Source organism: Bubalus bubalis, chromosome 2 (assembly GCF_019923935.1).
Source record: "Bubalus bubalis isolate 160015118507 breed Murrah chromosome 2, NDDB_SH_1, whole genome shotgun sequence".
Lineage (NCBI taxonomy): Eukaryota > Metazoa > Chordata > Mammalia > Artiodactyla > Bovidae > Bubalus > Bubalus bubalis.
The window spans coordinates 41,453,616-41,472,289 of record NC_059158.1 but is presented as its reverse complement, the minus strand read 5'-3'; the positions used below and the strand labels follow the sequence as shown (position 1 = coordinate 41,472,289).

Genomic DNA, 18,674 nt, shown 5'->3' with positions numbered 1-18,674 from the left:
TGCTGATATTTTAACACAAACAGCCTTTATTCCATATATTAAAAGATTTTGCATTTGGGTGGAAGATGGAACAGGGTGATCTGTAAGTTCTTTTTTAACTGAAGTAAACATCTATGTTGTTTACTCTTTAGATCTGATACATCACCCTGTATCCTCATCTCCCAGCAGTTTCTCATCATAATAGTTACATTCCATCCAGGGAACAGTCTTAAATTAGTACACATAGAAGAGAGACAAATTATTAATAGTATAGCCAAAAGAAAAATAGATTTAAAAAACCTAGACAGGTGGGGAAGACTGGAGATGGAATATATTCTTCAACCTACTGCAGGGTGTGTGTGTGGGGATGTGTGTGTGTGTATTTCCTCCCCAGAATGGCTCTTGTATTCCCTCTTTAATACTCCATATACACACAGTCCATTTCTGCAGATGCCAGTGAGGGCTATTCTGTGCACACTCCTCCCTTTTCTTCCAATATTAAAGTACCAATCGGAGAAGGCAATGGCACCCCACTCCAGTACTCTTGCCTGGAGAATCCTAGGGACGGGGGAGCCTGGTGGGCTGCCATCTATGGGGTCGCACAGAGTCGGACACGACTGAAGCGACTTGGCAGCAGCAGCAGCAGTAAAGCACCAATCCAGTAAGTTGAAGAACTGATGATTTTCATTGTCTATCAGTATACTTACTTATCTTATTTTAAAGGTTGGCCACAGAATTTGACTTGCTATTTTACCTTCTAAATCTAAGCAGTTAATAAAAAATCAAAGAATGACTGAGAGGTCAAACCATAAAAAACAACTGAAAGGTAGCAGAGGAGGCCTTCTGAAGCATTGCATCAGTACTGTCCAATATAAATATGTGAGACACATATGTAACATTAAGTTTTCTAGTAGATACATTAAAAAGTGAAAGGGAATAGGTAAAATTAATTTTAATGATATGTTTTATTTAACCAAATGTATCCCTAAATAAATTTCAGTGTTATCATTTCCACAGGTAGTCAATATAAAACTTATTAATGAAATATTTTATATTCTCATTAGTGTAAGTCTTCAAAACCTGGTATATATTTTACAGCGCATCTCAGTTCAAATTAGCCACAAATGTAGTTCAAATGTAGCCACTTTGGGTGCTCAGTAGCTACATTTGGCCAGTGGCTACTGTATTGGACAATAAATATGATAAAGCTGTATTGCAGCTTTAGAGGAAAAAGCAAGAACTGAAAAGAAATGGCTTTGAGAGAACGACAGTAAGCAGCGATCTCAGCTAGAAAAACTAAGTTGGGGGATATCATCAGGTCAAATTCTCATTTTTTTAAATTAGAGGATAATTGCTTTACAATGTTGTGTTGGTTTCTGCCATACTACAGTGCCATCAGGTAAAATTCTAATCTCATCATTATTCAAATGTATGACATTTTCCAGTATAGGATGCTATTACAAATTTTGATTATTGTAATTTGGGCCAGATTTGGGGTGTGGGAGCTGTGGGATGAAGTGTAGTGTGTGCCTGGTCATTTTTGATGCCTTAGGCTGCCTGACATTTTAACTGTTCTCATCAGGCAATCTTCTAACCTTTATTTGATTTCTCAAGTTAACTTTCCATTGGGAAAAGGACATCCTCTCCAGCTAATGCCTCAGAGCTAGATCAGACCTGGGTACAATTATTAAATTACTAAATGAGCAAAATTGACAATCAAGATACAGTTTTGGGGTGAGAGTCTTGTCTGAAAGAGACAGCTGACAGCATTACCCACCAGCTCATTGTTAAACTGTCATTTTGTACTGGTTGTTCACATGACATTGCTAGATAATTGAGAATAAAGTATCTAATTATGGCCTGTTAAAGTAAATAATTGAGCATATTAGACTTCATTTTCCCCAAATAGGTTTTTATTATAATTATTCCCAAGTAACTCTGCAGGATGTTATGAGATATTTATTGAAACATGATCAGTGCTAATTATACAGCCATCTTTTGGTATCCATGGAGGATTAATTCTAGGATCCCCTTTGGATATTACATCCACAGATATTCAAGTACTTTATATAACATGGCATAGTATTTGCATATAACCTATGCACATCCTCCCATATACTTTACATTATCTCTGAAATGAAGTGTTAGTTGCTCAGTCGTGTCTGACTCTTTGCAACACCATGGAGTGTAGCCCGCCAGGCTCCTCTGTCCCTGGAATTCTTCAGGCAAGAATACAGGAGTGGGTTGCTATGCCCCCATCTCTAGACTACTTATAATACCCAATACAATGTAAATGCCATGTAAATAATTGTAAATATAATGTAAATACTATGTAAATAATTGCCGGCCCACAACAAATTCCAAGTTTTTTTCTTTTTGAAACTTTCTGGAATTTTCTTTTCTGAATATTTTCTATCTGGTGGTGGTGGTGGTTTAGTTGCTAAGTCGTGTCCGACTCTTGTGACCCCATGGACTGTAGTCTGCCAGGCTCCTCTGTCCATGGGATTCTCCAGGCAAGCATACTGGAGTGGGTTGCCATTTCCTTCTCCAGGAAATCTTCCTGACCCAAGAATTGAACCCAGGTCTCCTGCATTGCAGCAGATTCTTTACAACTGAGCTCCAAGGATGCAGAACTGGTGACTACAGGGCACCAGCTATATTTTTCATCTAAAATTTATTTTTAAATATATTTAAGAAAGACACTAAACTCTTGTTAGTAACAACTATACTAACATAGTTGTTAGTATAATTGTCTTTACAAACTGCTGTGACTACCTGAAAACTTGAGGAAATCCAAGGATTCTCAAAAGCATAGTCATGGGAGGTATATGCAAGTCTAAGTAATTGTTGAGCTGATATATGTTGTCTATTTAATAATCATTGGTTTATATTAGGTATCTTATTTCAAGGCATAGTAATGATATTTTTCATTTAAATTATTTATCTATGCTGTAGGTTGTTCTAATTTAATGTTTTAAATGTATGTGAGTCAGGTTTTTATCATTTCCTGCAGCAACTAATTCATCTGTGGGTTCATATTTTGTTGTCTCTGTGTGGTAGGCCTCGAAGATGTCCACATCTTAATTCCCGAACCAGTGAACATTTTCCTTTCTACAGCAAAATGGACTTTATAGATGTGGTTAAAGCTATTGAAAAGCAGAAATTATTCTGGTTTATGTGAACCTGAACTAATCATATGGGTCTTTTGTAAGAAGGAGGCAAGAGAGTCAGAGAAGGAGATGTAACAGTGGACGCAGAGGTCAGAGTGATATGCGAAGGAATGCAGGCAGCCTCTAGAAGCCGAAAAAGGCGGGGAAACTGATTCCCTCCTAGAGCCTCCAGAAGGAATGCAGCCTTGCCAACCCATTTTAGATTTTCTACCTCCAAAACCATGAAATAATAAATTTGTGTTGTTTTAGGCCATCCAATCTGTGGTCATTTGAAACCGTAGGAATAGAAAACCTATACAGTGTGCTGACTTGCGGGCATATTTCATTACTGCCAGTACACGATTTGTCTGTGTTAGTCACTCAGCTGTGTCTGACTCTTTTCAATCCCATGGAATGTATTTTTCAGGCAAAAAATGTATTTTTGCCTGAAGAATTCCACGGACAGAGGAGCCTGGCCTCGCCCTCTCCAGGCTCCTCTGTCCGTGGAATTCTTCAGGCAAAAATACTGGAGTGGGTCACCATTCCCTTCTCCAGAGAATCTTCCCAACCCAGGGATCGAACCCAGGTATCCCACACTGCAGGCAGATTCTTTACCATCTGACCCACCAGGGAAGCCCACATGATAATTTAAAAAGTGTTCATTGTACAATAAACCCAAGAGTCCATATTATGGTGTTTTCATATTAATAGCTAGACAATTATAATAATGAGGATTGTTGAATTAAAAATAACTACTTATTGGTAGCAGCAACTGTAAATTAAGCTACAAATCTTTATAATGAGCAATATATGCTATCAACAGTAAGAAGAACATACTGATCCCCTACTGAATGCTAAGCATTACACTAGACATTAGCAGTCAACAAGATAGAAATGTTCCCTTCCCTTGTGGAGGTTAGCAGAGGAGTTAGGCATGTACATTAATTAGAGTCATGGCAGGTGTTATGTAAATCTACTATAGGGAGTGTACTTAACCTAGTCTGGATGGCTGGGCAGGATTCATCAATGAATGATGTTTACCTGGGACCTAAAAGATGACTTGGAATTGGCCAGCAGAGAAGATGAGGGAGAGAAAAAGAATATCTCAGAGAACTAGAATACCAAATGTAAAAGCCCAGCAGTGGTAAAGAATTCAAGGCATTTGAAGAACTAAAAATAAGTGAAGAGTTTTCAATTCAAGGTAGTGAGACCTTCCCCATACCACTTCTCTCGAAAATAAAAAGGAGAGAAAAAAAAAAACCCACAAATTTCATCTTTATTTAGACTTGATAATCACCCTAAACTATGGCACATGAAAATGGAAAATTGATGGAGGGCGGCAAAGGACTTAGAAGACCCAAGGAAGGTCAAATGTCAGTGGTGAAGAAGGAGAAACCATGGAGAAACAAGGCACGTCACCAGGAGGAACCCTGAAAAGACTCCAGAATTGGAAGCAGGTAAAACACAGAAGGAAGTTAGAGGAGTGGAGATGGAAGGACTGTAGCACTGGAAAGAGAGATTTGTTTGAAAATATGTTTAAAAAGTGATCAGATCCCCAGGTCCTGACCCCACCTGATAGAATCAGACTACTACTTTTACCATCATGTGAAACAAGAAATGTCACCTCTGGAACAAGTAAACCAAAGGAGTTCTAATATGGCGACACCAGGCATAGATTAGAGTGGGAGTGAGACATCTTAATGAAAAGAGAGGAGCTGAGTCTGAATTTGAATATGAGATACCAGATCTCTTCTTATTCTCATAAAGAACATCAGAGCCATGTTCTTATCTCTAGCAGAAAATAAAGAGTGCTTCTCAGGAAAAAATAACCATGCCAGAAAAAAGAACCACAGATACTGACATTTAAGGGACCCATAGGAACAGCCTACAGTGAATCCCTTCAACTGACAAGACTCAAACACACACTTGTGGCCCCTGATCAGCTTTGTGGCCTTTTCTCTTAAAATATAAGTGGACAACAATCCCCCCAGCGGGGACAACAGTCCCCCCTGGTGGACTGTAGCCCTCCAGGCTTCTCTGTCCATGGAATTCTCCAGGCAAGAATCCTGGAGTGGATTGCCATTCCTTCTCCAGAGGAACTTACCAACCCAGGGATCGAACCCTAGTCTCCTGTATCGCAGGCAGATTCTTTACCTTTTGAGCTACAGGGAAGTCTGTAAATACTGGATTTATATTGAAGGTTAACTTCAACATAAGATAATTTAAAATCTCCAATACATAAGAATCAGGGGAGAAAGGAATTGCAAGAAACAGAGACAAAGTGAGGAGCATAAAAATACTTCCAAAAAAAAAATCGTAGTATATCATCAGAAAAGCATTACATCCATGAAACAAGAACAGGATGCTAGAAGAAGAAATAATCTAATAGCAGCTGGAAATTACAAATACCTTAAATAATTAAAATTCAGTAAAAAATTATGTACTGAAAGAGACAAAGAAATCCTCAAAGTAGAATGGCCTTGGAAATTGTTACAAGTCTGAAAGAGTCATGAGAACATTCTGCAAGCTAACTGGCTGATCTCTTTTTAAAAAGTGGTATTATGGGAGATAAAATGGTGGGCAGATGGGGAGCATCGCCCTAGATTAGAAGATGCTAAAGAAGGAAAACAACCAGATGCTCTGTGTGAACTTTGGATCCTGGTTTTAAAAAGGAAAAAAAAAACAAAACAAAACACAAAAACAAAAAACCTGCTATAAAAACTATTCTGATACAGTCAAATGCATTCTTTGTGGAGGTCAAAGTAATTAGAGAAGCAAGAGATGAGGAAGGGGATTAGGTGTTATTGGAAGGTAGTTTTGCTTATTAATTGCTAGTTAAGGGTGTGAAAAGCCGGGCTTCTTTGTTATGGGACTTACTTTGGCCTTTAGTATGCCAAATAAAATTTGGGGTCTGAAAATGGAAATTATACTACATTACACTAACTTACCTGGCTCTAGGATAGAATCATCTTTAACATCTCCTGAGATGTTCATGTTTAGCCGAACATTTTGTGTGTGCAGGTTCCTCCAGAATAGACACTGTCGCAATCGTCATTTAGCATATGGTGTTTAGGGGCTCAATGAATAGTTATTGGATTGAAATGAATTATGAATTAGAGGCTTTTTAAAGCATTTGTCAGAGCCTAACAATTACATAGGCTTTTATTTTGTGCTGGAAAAAGCATGGATGTTCCATGTGAGTGATTTATTTAGGAACTTTGGGAAGGTAGCCTTGCAACTTGAACTTCCTGGGACTTTACTGAGTAGTGTCATAATTATTTCAAAGCCAGAATAATAAAGTATTATCTGAATATGAAAAAAAAGTGTTCTAGAGGATTCCCTGGTGGTCCAGTGGTTAGGACTCTGCACTTCCACTGTAGAGGGCACAAGTTCGATCCCTGGTCAGAGAACTAAGATCCTGCAAGCTGCATGGTGCAGCCAAACAACAACAACAACAAAAACAAAAAAGTTTCTGGAGGAGAGCTGACTGTATAAATTGTATAAATTTAAATTTGCTGTACTTAGAGAGTTATACCTTTTATATGATATAAAATTAAATGTATGTAATTATTGGTCTTGTTTCTTTACCCTGCATCCTACATCTCTGCCATGACTTCATGAGACAGAGGCAGGACTGACAGTGGGTTAGTTCCTAGGCCTGAAGAGGCCTGGTGTGTTTCTGCTTGTCCTTTTGCACCTTTGCCATCCCCACGGAAGAGTTTTCCCTGGGGAACTGCTGCCCTTCAGACTAAGCATCAGAAAGAATGCAACTCAAAAGGCAGCAAAATGTCAACAGGCTAGAATTAGACTCTCTTTTTACCCTGCCTTTCTCCCAGAGGAAAAAAATTAGAGCTTTATCATCCAAATCTTCTGAAGAAGCATAAATTACATTCATTCTCGGTGGGGGCGGGGTGGGGGGGAGAACTAAAGAAATGAAATAATGAACTCTTTGTGCAATAGAGTAATTCATATTTGTTTCTCCCAAGAAATGACTATATCAGAGTGCCTTGCACACAGTGAATGGGCAATAAATATTTGTAGAATGAAAAAAGGAACTCAACTCAGCTCTCCTGGCTTCTGCTGCAATTCTTTGTTCTTAGTCTTTCCTTCCCTTCTGAGACGAGCTTCCTCCCTCTCCACTCCCAGCCTCTCTGCCTCTCTGATTCCTTCCCTACCTCTTTGTCATTCTCTCTTTTCCTTCTCCCCAACTCTTTTTCTTCCTATATTTCTCTCCTCTTGTTTCTTCTTTCTCTTTTTCCTTTTTAGTTTGATATTGCCTCCACCTTTCCTTCTTTCTGCTCCCCTTCTATTCCCTTGGGATTTCTCCCTCTTAGCTAAACATACTAAATAGTTATCTGTTTGTTTTTCATTGTAAAGTTTCTCAGAGAGCAAAGGGACCAGGACGCATGCTTTGGTAAACAAATTTTGTCCTTTTTTCATTTACTGAATGTTTGGGGGAAAGGAGAAAGTGTGATCTGAGCAAAGTAAAAGAACCTCAAGGTTTTATGTGGTGGCTCAGTGGGTGGCTGGAATCTATTCTGTGAGCCTAAATGTCACTGGTTCAAATCCTAGCTGAAGAATGTGCATTTGGGGACTTGCCTTTTTGTTTTCTTTTCAAAATGCAGTTTATTTAAAACCCATATAAGGTTAAAAAAAAAAACTTCCCAGCATCTTCAGTATTGAGCTCGAGAATGAGACTTGTTTGTTGGTAAACAGGGGCAGTGGTCAGAGCTGGTGGGTGGGATTGGAAGGTCTGAGTCTGTAAACTGGTAAAAAGGGTAATGAGAGATAAACATATCAATGGTTTACACACAGCCTCTGCTGAAGCCTGGGCTAACGTGTATCTACATTTTTTGACTCTCCAGTCTGACTCCCTACAGAACTTCTGTTTAAGAGGATTGTTTGATTCTTGACTCTCAAGCTGAGCATTCTATTCTCTGTACTTTTAAAAAGTCATAGAATTCTGAGATGAAATTATCTTCCCATGTAGGATAGGAAAGGGAGGGAATTCTTGCCCTCAACAAAATCTCAATGGGAAGTGTTAATAGATTACTCCCCCGACCTTTATTGGAATTTAACCATTAAGCATCAAGAAATTGTTCTAGTCTCCTTATGTTTTCTCATTCCATTTTACCCCTTTAACACTCAAAATACACTCCTACCAACTTGTCCATTATCTTTAAAAATGGACAGTATCTAAATAAAATTCCCAAATTGTAATTCAACATGGAATATCTTTCAAAAGTTTTCTAAAAAGCATTTATTTTTCTTTTTAAAGTAATTTAACCTTAAAGGTCAGTTTTCATTCCAATCCCAAAGAAAGGCAATGCCAAAGAATGCTCAAACTACCGCACAATTGCACTCATCTCACACGCTAGTAAAGTAATACTTAAAATTCTCCAAGCCAGGCTTCAGCACTATGTGAACCGTGAACTTCCTGATGTTCAAGCTGGTTTTAGAAAAGGCAGAGGAACCAGAGATCAAATTGCCAACATCCGCTGGATCATGGAAAAAGCAAGAGAGTTCCAGAAAAACATCTATTTCTGCTTTATTGACTATGCCAAAGCCTTTGACTGTGTGGATCACAATAAACTGTGGAAAATTCTGAAAGAGATGGGAATACCAGACCACCTGACCTGCCTCTTGAGAAATGTATATGCAGGTCAGGAAGCAACAGTTAGGACTGGACATGGAACAACAGACTGGTTCCAAATAGGAAAAGGAGTACATCAAGGCTGTATATTGTCACCCTGCTTATTTAACTTATATGCAGAGTACATCATGTGAAATGCCAGGCTAGATGAAGCACAAGCTGGAATCAGGATTGCTGGGGGAAATATCAGCAACCTCAGATATGCAGATGACACCACCCTTATGGCAGAAAGTGAAGAAGAACTAAAGAGCCTCTTGATGAAAGTGAAAGAGGAGAGTGAAAAAGTTGGCTTAAAGCTCAACATTCAGAAAACAAAGATCATGGCATCCAGTCCCATCACTTCATGGCAAATAGATGGGGAAACAGTGGAAACAGTGTCAGACTTTATTTTTCTGGGCTCCAAAATCACTGCAGATGGTGACTGCAGCCATGAAATCAAAAGACGCTTACTTCTTGGAAGGAAAGTTATGACCAACCTAGACAGCATATTGAAAAGCAGAGACATTACTTTGTCAACAAAGGTCCATCTCATCAAGGCTATGGTTTTTCCAGTGGTCATGTATGGATGTGAGAGTTGGACTATAAAGAAAGCTGAGCACTGAAGAATTGATGCTTTTGAACTATGGTGTTGGAGAAGACTCTTGAGAGTCCCTTGGATTGCAAGGAGATCCAACCAGTCCATCCTAAAGCAAATTAGTCCTGAATATTCATTGGAAGGACTGATGTTGAAGCTGCAACTCCAATACTTTGGTCACCTGATGCGAAGAGCTGACTCATTTGAAAAGACCCTGATGCTGGGAAAGATTGAGGGCAGGAGGAGAAGAGGACAGAGGATGAGATGGTTGGATGGCATCACTGACTCAATGGACATAGGTTTGGGTGAACTCCGGGAATTGGTGATGGACAGGGAGGCCTGGCATGCTGTGGTTCTTGGGGTCGCAAAGAGTCAGACACGACTGAGCGACTGAACTGGAACTGGAAGGCAAATACTTTTGTAATCTCCATTGAGTTAAGAAACAGAACTTCAATACCTATTAGGAGTCCCTTCTGTCTATTGCTTCCCAATCACAACCGTTTCACCAACAAACAAGTAACCATTACCGTAACCACTTTCACTTCCTTTTTAAAAATGGTTTGACCACACAAGTGTTCTCCCCTAGACAGTACAGGTTTCCCCCTACACACATACATGCACATTTGAAAAAATTGAACTTTTAAGTCTTTTTTTTTTTTAACTTTACAAGTTTTCTCTTGAAGAAATGAGGCCTTTTGACCTGTAGTCCTCTGTGGTCAGGACTTCACAGATTGTGTGATTCATGGTGCAGTTCAACATGTCCCTCCGTTCTCTGTTTCCTTTAAATTGGCAACTATATCTCAAGTCTAGACCCACTTTAGGTTCCATCCGTCTAGCAGCATTTTAGGTGGTGGGGTGGTCTTCCCTCGGGAGGCATATAATATCGAATTCTCTCTTTTTATAATCTTAGGACCTATTGATGCATAATGCCTATATCTATTAATTCACAGGGGACAGCAAAATTAGGATATTCTATCATTTCTTTTTTTACTTCATAGTGGAATATTCTGATGTGGATTCACTTCCCTTTATCTCCTATTTGGTTACCAAAATAAACCAAACTTAACTTTTTAAAGTTCCCTTAGAGGAAAGACCCTGTGGTTATCATCTTTGTAATTCTCTTGGGGTCCTACACCTTTGGACTATGGTTGTATATTTATTGATTTTGCAGATGAAACATAGTCCTATAAATGAGACTAAATGGATACTGAAGTTGTATGTAAAGCATATGTACATTAATAAAGATTTAGTAGCAAATTCTAGTCACCAGGAACTTAAAAATTCTTGCTTCTCTGGTTGATTATGTACTTAAGGTCCAGTCTGTTTCCTGCTGGTTATAAGCCTTTGTGACTTTCATAAAGAGATTGCTACTGAAGGTGAACAGATGAAAGTGAAGTACAAAAGATTCTTGTGAATCTACTTTGGGTCAATATGCAGGGTTATGGCCCCCTCTAAAAAGTCAGAAATAGTCATTTGCATCTATATTTGAGCCTAATTTTGGACTCCCAAACAAAAGTGATTATTCTTTGATAAAGTCTCATTTGATATGTCTGCAGGTCTAGAGATTATACAACCTAAAGCATTTAAAGAAAGTTTTTGCAAATGTAATTCTTTTGAGTGAGTTAAAAAATCTTGGCATTTGGGGGTTTGTTTTTATATTTACTACATACAATGTAGTATGTAGAAAGGATAATTAGTTTCTTATATGATTAATTGATAATAGCTATTACTTTAAAATATTTTCATTCTAAGATAGAGTCAACCTTAATTTACTTGGTTTTAACAGTTGAAGGCATTTAGGGTGCCGTCTAGAAGTGCTCAGGAGTTCACCTGGAAGCAGGTGGAGCTGCCACTCACTCAAGGAATGTCAAGCAAGAACTTTGGGGTCAGCTGGTCTGAGTTTTCAGCCCACCAGAACCACTGAGTAGTTAAATGACCTTAGATACTTTACTTGTTTATGTCTTGTTTTTCTTGTTTGTGAATTTGAGTAGTAAAATTTATCTCCCAGGTGTCAACCAAAAAATTATGCAGGAGGCTACAAATAAGAAAAGTTTACTTAGAACTGTAACTGGAGACACATAGATTTGGGTAACCCTGAAGGAGGGTTCCTGGTAAGAAAAAGAATCAGATCAGATCAGATCAGATCAGTCGCTCAGTCGTGTCCAACTCTTTGCGACCCCATGAATCGCAGCACGCCAGGCCTCCCTGTCCATCACCAACTCCCAGAATTCACTGAGACTCACGTCCATCGAGTCAGCGATGCCATCCAGCCATCTCATCCCCTGTCGTCCCCTTCTCTTCCTGCCCCCAATCCCTCCCAGCATCAGAGGCTTATAAACACAAAAAGCCATGAGGTTGTTAAAAGTTGTCTGGCAAAAAATGGTGATTAACTCCAATGGAAGTCAGAAAAATACTTGTCTTTAAGGAATCATGAGTTTTTTAGGGTGAGAGTCCAATAGGTAGATAGACTGTCAGCAGTCTCTGGCAAATGTTCTGGATTACTTCATCAGATCAAAAGGTCAGATTCCATCCAGACTGAGCATGCATACGTCACATTTCCTCAGTGGCCTCCTGGCTCCATTTTAGAGAGCTGTCTTAGCAATACCAGCTTCATTTTTTCCTTCACACAAGGCTTTTGAGAAGTTGTCATGAGAAATACTGTGGAAAGTGCTTTGTAATATTTACTGGTAGTAGATGTTATATTTTGGAGAAGGCAAAGGCAACTCACTCCAGTACTCTTGCCTGGAAAATCCCATGGACAGAGGAGCCTGGTAGGCTGCAGTCCATGGGGTCGTGAAGAGTTGGACATGACTGAGCGACTTCACTTTCACTTTTCACTTTCCTGCATTGGAGAAGGAAATGGCAACCCACTCCAGTGTTCTCGCCTGGAGAATCCCAGGGACGGAGAAGCCTGGTGGGCTGCCATCTATGGGGTTGCACAGAGTCAGCCATGACTGAAGTGACTTAGCAGCAACAGCAGCAGATGTTATATTTAAGGAACTTAAATAACACAATCAAATGAACTATATTGCCTTTTGAACTGGCCATTGTGACAATCGAAAATTTCTGGTCTGCCAATTTGACATTAAAAAGGTTTCAACTCCAGATACAAACACATCTGAGAGATTCAGGTTTCGGAGATTCATTAAATTAGAAATAAATTGATAAAAATCAGCTTTCTATGACCATACAGTTTTCATACTTCATCTCCTTAATGTCTACCCCCAAAATATCAGATCTGATATGCTATTCATTATATGAAATTTGTTTTTGTTGTTTACTCGCTCAGTCGTGTCCGACTCTTTGTGACCCCATGGACGCTCATTAACAGTTTATGAAATTAGAAGGAATAATAGAATAATTTACTCTTAACTCCTAATTAAAAGACACAATAGTTAGCCTAATTCTCCAATGTTGGGGCCAGAGTTTTGTAATATATTACAAATTTGCTGAAAGAAACCTTTCCATAAAGTGAGAATTTGTTTCAGGAACTGCCTTACGTGAACATCAGAAAAGTTTTTTCTTTCTTTTCACTCAAAGGACATGAGAAGTGAAATATTTCCTGCCATATCAGTAAACAAGGATGTCACAGTTAGCAATTGCAGCCCTCCAGTGTCAGCCAGTGAGCTTTGAGGACCCTCAGGAAGGAGAAGAATACCTGCTATCTAGCAGCCATCAGACAATGGCCACTTCCCACAATGAGCCCTGAGGAAAGGAAGCTCAAGACGTGTAGACCTTGGATACTGGCCCCAGATGCTGAGGTGCGTATGAAAGGAATGATTTCAGTGAGCCCAGACTCTTGCATCTTCCCATACAGAGAAAAGTGTTAAATTCCTTAACTTGGAATATTTGGTTTTCTTTAACAATAATCATTTGATGTTCAGACTGCCTGCCCTTTGTTGCAAAACTGTATAACCTGGCTCCTCTCCCTCACCTCCTCGCTCAGCAGTAACCCTAACATCTCAGGGTTACTTGAGATGCTTGCTGTCTCCTGGGATTGAAGTCCTAAAACTTCCCACCAAATAAAACATAACTCTCAACTTTTAGGTTGTGAATTTTTTTTTTAGTCAACAGACATAACACTGTACTATATAGAAATGGAAATAAAGGCTTTAGTTTGAACAGTTCTCTATGTTAACTCTGGTTGTAAAGCTTGGATCCTGTAACACTTTCAGATTGGTTTATATTTATCTTTACTATTGAACATTGTGAGAGAGACAATGCTGTGTTTACCAATCTTTTTTTCTTGTTCCTTTTCCCCAGCACACAGGAAGTTGTACCTCCCAGCCTTCTTGGAGTCAGTCAGGTTTGGCCATGTGACTAGCTCAGGCCAATGAAAGGTCAGCAGAAATGAAAGGTCCATATCCGGAGAAGGCAAAGAAAAGCCTTTGCAGGATCCTCCAGTGTAGCTCTTCTGCCATCTCTGATGTGGAACCTCACATTGGGTTGGCAGAGCCAGAGACGGAAGCAGCTGGAAATGCTGAGTCACCACGTGGAGGTGAGCTGCCCTGGAGAGTCACCCGACCTACAGGTGACTAGTGCAGTACTATAACCGAGCCCATCCTGATTAAAACACAGGTGTTGTTCAGTTGGTAAGTCGTGCCCAACTCTTTGCAACCCCATGCCAGGGGACTGCAGCATGCAAGGCTCCTCTGTCCTTCACCATCTCCCAGAGTTCACTCAGATTCATGTCCACCGAGTTGGTGATGCTATCTAACCACTTCATTCTCTGCCACCCTCTTCTCCTTTTGCCTTCAATCACTCCCAGCATCAAGGTCTTTTCCAATGAGTTGGCTCTTCGCATCAGGTGGCCAAAGTATTGGAGCTTCAGCTTCAGCATCAGTCCTCCAATGAATTTTCAGGGTTGATTTCCTTTTGGATTGACTGGTTTGGTCTCCTTGTTGTCCAAGGGATTCTCAAGCAACACCACAATTCAAAAGCATCAGTTCTATGGTGCTCAGCCTTCTTTATGGTCTAACTCTCACATCTGTATATGACTACTGGAAAAACCATAGCTTTGACTAGAGGGACCTTTGTCAGCAAAGTATAGTCTCTGCTTTTTAACATGCTGTCTAGGATTGTCTAGCTTTCCTTCCAAGGAGCAAACATCTTTTAATTTCATGGCTGCACTCACCCTCCGCAGTGATTTTGAAGCCCAAGAAAATAAAATGTGTCACTGCTTCCACGTTTCCCCCTTCTATTTGCCATGAAGTGATGGGACTGAATGCCATGATCTTAGTTTTTTGAATGTCAAACACAATGCTGGATTCTTTACAGTCATTATAAGTGAAGTGAAAGAACAGAATTCGGTAATGATCCTCTCTACACTCTAAGATAAAATTATAATGAACAAACTATAGCTTCGATTTTTTAAAGCTGTTGTCCTTAATGAGGCAGTTTTGCTATATAAGTATCCAGCTACCACAGCAAGCTACTAGAATAAGATATTTTCTCTTATTCCTTCCGTTGCAACTCTAATCCTAACCAGTAGCCCTAAAACTAGTTCTTAGATTCTTAAGTAACAAAAAAGTGCACTCAAAATTTAAGAAATTGTGCTATTATTAACTTAATTGGTTCTGACAATTTTAAAATAATACTTTGCATAATCAGTATAACTTTTATTAACTTTTAAAAGTGTAGAGCATGGGAACCCACTACAGTATTCTTGCCTGCAGAATCCCATGGTCAGAGGAGCCTGGCGGGCTAAAGTCCATGGCGTCGCAGAGTCGGACATGACTTAAGCGACTCAGCACACAGCATGCACTCAGTAGAAGGCACGACAGAAAGGACTGGCTATTTCTGTCCTTTTATATGCTTTATAGGTCATGGAGTATACATAGATTTTTTGAGTGTTGAAGTATTTTACTCATAACACAATTTTCCAATAATTTGCTTTAGGGTGAATAAAAATTTGTTGAAAATTCAGCTTTGTTTGCCATAGTATGTAGTTTCATTAAACTCAAGATTTGAGAAAAACGTGGAGCTTTTCACCCTCCATTCGGTCAGAATGCATATTCAGTATAGGGATTTCCAAGCAAAACGTGTTTAAAGAACTCCATTATTCTTATAAACTTCTCCTTCCAGATGTTATGTAAAGATCCGGGCTTCACAATTTTCTAAAAGTGTTGGCTGTCCTGGGTTCGATCCCCGGGTTGGGAAGGTCCCCTGGGGAAGGGACCGGCTGCCCACTCCAGTATTCAGGTCCGGAGAATCCCAGGGACAGTATAGTCCAAGGGGTCGCAAAGAGTCGGACACGACCGCGCGACTTTCACACTCACTCACGCATTGGCTGTCCCGGGGCTACGCGCGCTTATTTCGCGATTCAGATATAACTACTAACTTTTCCGTTTCAGACTTTCAATAATTGAAACAGGGCATCCGCAGCTCAGAAATTGACCTCTCGTGGCTGTGCAAGTGGGGGAGCGCCCTCCCCGGCGCCGTGGGGCAGCGCCCTCCGTGGCGCCGTGGGGCGTGTCGGGAAGGAAAGGGGACACTGCGGCCCAGGGGGCGGGCCTGAGCCCGGCCTTCCCGGCGTGCCCCGCGCGGCGAAGGGGACTCTTAACGTGAAGCGCCGGGTGACTCAGCCGCGTGGCCGCGCGGGCTGGGGCAGGGAGGTTCGGGGCGCGCGCCGTTGCGGCACGGCCGGTCCCCGCGGCGGCTGCTGGCGGCGCCGTGAGCGCGCGCGCCTCCCAGGCGGATTCGGGCCCCGGGCTCCGGAGCGCGGCGGGAGCGTCAGGTAAGTGGCCCGACGCGAAGAGCCGGCGGGGGTGAGTGCGGCGGCGGGCCTGGCCCCGGGAAGTGCCTTTGTGTCGGGGGGTAAGGGGACCCGCTCCTCAGGACGGCGCTCGGGCGGCAGCCCTCCGGGTCGTACCCCCATCGAAAGGCCGCGGCGCTGCTATCATCTCGAGGAAAAACGTTGACAAACGGGTTCCAGGCGCCGGTTTTCGTGCTGAGGGTAAAACCTGGTAATCCGGGGAAGAAGGGGGGATCGCTTTGCGTGGACATACGTCTACACAGTCGGGGGACAGCTGAAGTATAACTTGAGTTTCCTGCAGGCCTTTGGTGTTTTTATCCTAAAGGAGGAGAAATAATGAGAGCCCGGGAGTGTTTATTGATAAAACACTTGCCTGTTTTGTTTTTGTTTTCTGGCAATTCATTGAATTCACTAAAAATTAGGTAGTTGGGTCGGACTTCTCGCTCTTTGCACCCCTTCTTCAAAGTCTTCCTTCTCTGCCACGCACAAATTACCAGCTTTCATCGGTGCTGAAGAGCTGGGGGAGACTGAACTGGTAATTTTCTTTTAAATAAAACCTTTTTATAGCGTTGAGTGTCTTCAGTTCTGCACTATTCAAAAAATCTCTTCTCTTTTGGAGTTTGTGATTCTTTCTGAAAATTCCAGGATTGATCCGATTTATTTTTAAACGAGAAACCAGTGAATAAACTAATAAGATAAACAGGCGGCAAGGAACTGTTAAACCCGCTTATGAAAATGCATTTTTCAGACCCTTTAATAGTCCCCCTGTTAGCTGTTAAAGAACTAGCAGCAGCTGTTACCTGAGAAATTAAGAGTTTTTAATGGTCCCCAGTGTTGTTATCACAGCTGAATTTGATTAATCCAGTCAAAAGAACTTCATCCTCAACTTATTCTCACCCTCCCTGCAACGTCTGGGACAGTTCTTAAACATGAATTTGCTCCTTGAAAATGTAAATACCCCCCCAAAAATGTAAATACCCGTCTCCCAATTTTTTGTATATTAAAATTGTTTATATAATTTTAAAGATTACTTTCCACTTGCAGTTATTACAAAATATTGGCTATGTTCCCTGTGTTGTATAATAACATCCTTGAACCTGTCTTACACCTGCTAGTTCTTACTTCCCACTCCCCACCCCTTTGTTACCCCGCTGCCACCCTGTGATCACTAGTTTTTTCTCTATATCTGTGAATTGGCTTCTTTTTTGTTATATATTGGTTGTATTTTTTTTTTTTACATTCCACATATCAGTGATACCATGCAGTATTTATCTTTCTCAGTCAGACTTTTCACTTAGCATACTGCCATCCGAGTCCATCCATGTTGTTGCAGATGGCAAAATTTTGTTTTTCATTTTTAGTTGAGTATTAGTCCATGGCATATATTTACTACCTCTTTATCCATACATCTGTTGATTGACGTTTAGGTTCCTTCCATATCTTAGCAATTGTAAATAATGCTGCTATGAACATTAGGGTACGTGTATCTTTTCCAGATTAGTGATTTTGGTTTTTTTTTTCAGATGTATCGCCAGGAGTGGGATTGCTGGGTCACATAGATCTCATTTTAGTTTTTTAAAAACTTCCGTACTCTTTTCCATAGTGAGTGCACCAGTTTACATTCTGACCAATAGTGTAAGATGATTCTCTTTTCTCCACATCCTTGCCAACATTTGTGTTCTTTTTGATGCCAGCCATTCTGAGAGGTGTGCGGTGATAACTCATGTGGTTTTTATTTGTACTACTCTCAGAAATTTGATTCTGGAAATCAGTGATGGGTCCTGAGTCTGCATGTTAAGCAAGCACCCCCTTTCTGGGTCTGTTATTGGTGATCCAGGGACCACACTTAGAGAAACAGCAAAACAGACTGGCCTGAGAATTTTTAGAACTGGCCAACTTCCTTATCCTTTTGTTGATTTTTATTCTGCTTTGCCCCCTAGCCAATCATAAGCCAAAAAGGTCTGAGTCTTTAGAAGGAAACTAAAGAGTGCTTTCTTTGACTCTGCCATCAGGGTGAGTGAGTGAAAGTCACTCAGTTGTCTGACTCTTTGCGACCCCATGGACTATAGAGTCCATGGAATTCTCCAGGCCAGAATACTGGAGCGGGTAGCTGTTCCCTTCTCCAGGGGATCTTTCCAACCCAGGGATCAAACCCAGTTCTCCTGAATTTCAGGCAGTTTTTTTTTTACCGTCTGAGCTACCAGGACATTGGGGTAGGAAATACATATTCTATATGCCTTAGAGATTACTGTGTACTAAGTTGCTTCAGTCATGTCCAACTCTTTGTGACCCGATGGGCTGTAACCCGCCAGGCTCCTCTTGTTCATGGGATTCTCCAGGCAAGAATACTGGAATGGGTTGCTTTGCCCTCCAGGGCATCTTCCCAACCCAGGGATCAAACCTGCTCTCTGACGTCTCTTGCATTGGCAGGTAGGTTCTTTGCCACTAGCCCCACATTGGAAGCCTGCCTTAGAGATAGTCTGTGCCTGTTAATCTGTCCTTTTATCTTTCGGGGGCCTGCTTCCAGTATCATCAGCTCATTAGAAATGCCATTAGGCTAAATCT

General features: G+C 40.9%; 1 protein-coding gene across 6 annotated transcripts in view; it reads left to right on the top strand.

Moving 5' to 3' along the window:
- The first annotated feature begins 13,828 nt into the window (after positions 1–13,828).
- KCTD20 (potassium channel tetramerization domain containing 20) overlaps positions 13,829–18,674 on the top strand; it is a 39,058-nt gene continuing 34,212 nt past the window's right edge. The window contains exon 1 of one of the 6 annotated variants that reach the window (XM_006050399.4): positions 13,829–13,853. The gene's annotated coding sequence lies outside the window, so the exon portion shown is untranslated. Of the gene's footprint in view, positions 13,854–13,926; positions 13,948–15,938; positions 16,092–16,554; positions 16,645–18,674 lie in introns of those variants that run through there. The other 5 variants (XM_006050402.4, XM_006050400.4, XM_006050398.4 and 2 more) reach the window with 5 other exon arrangements.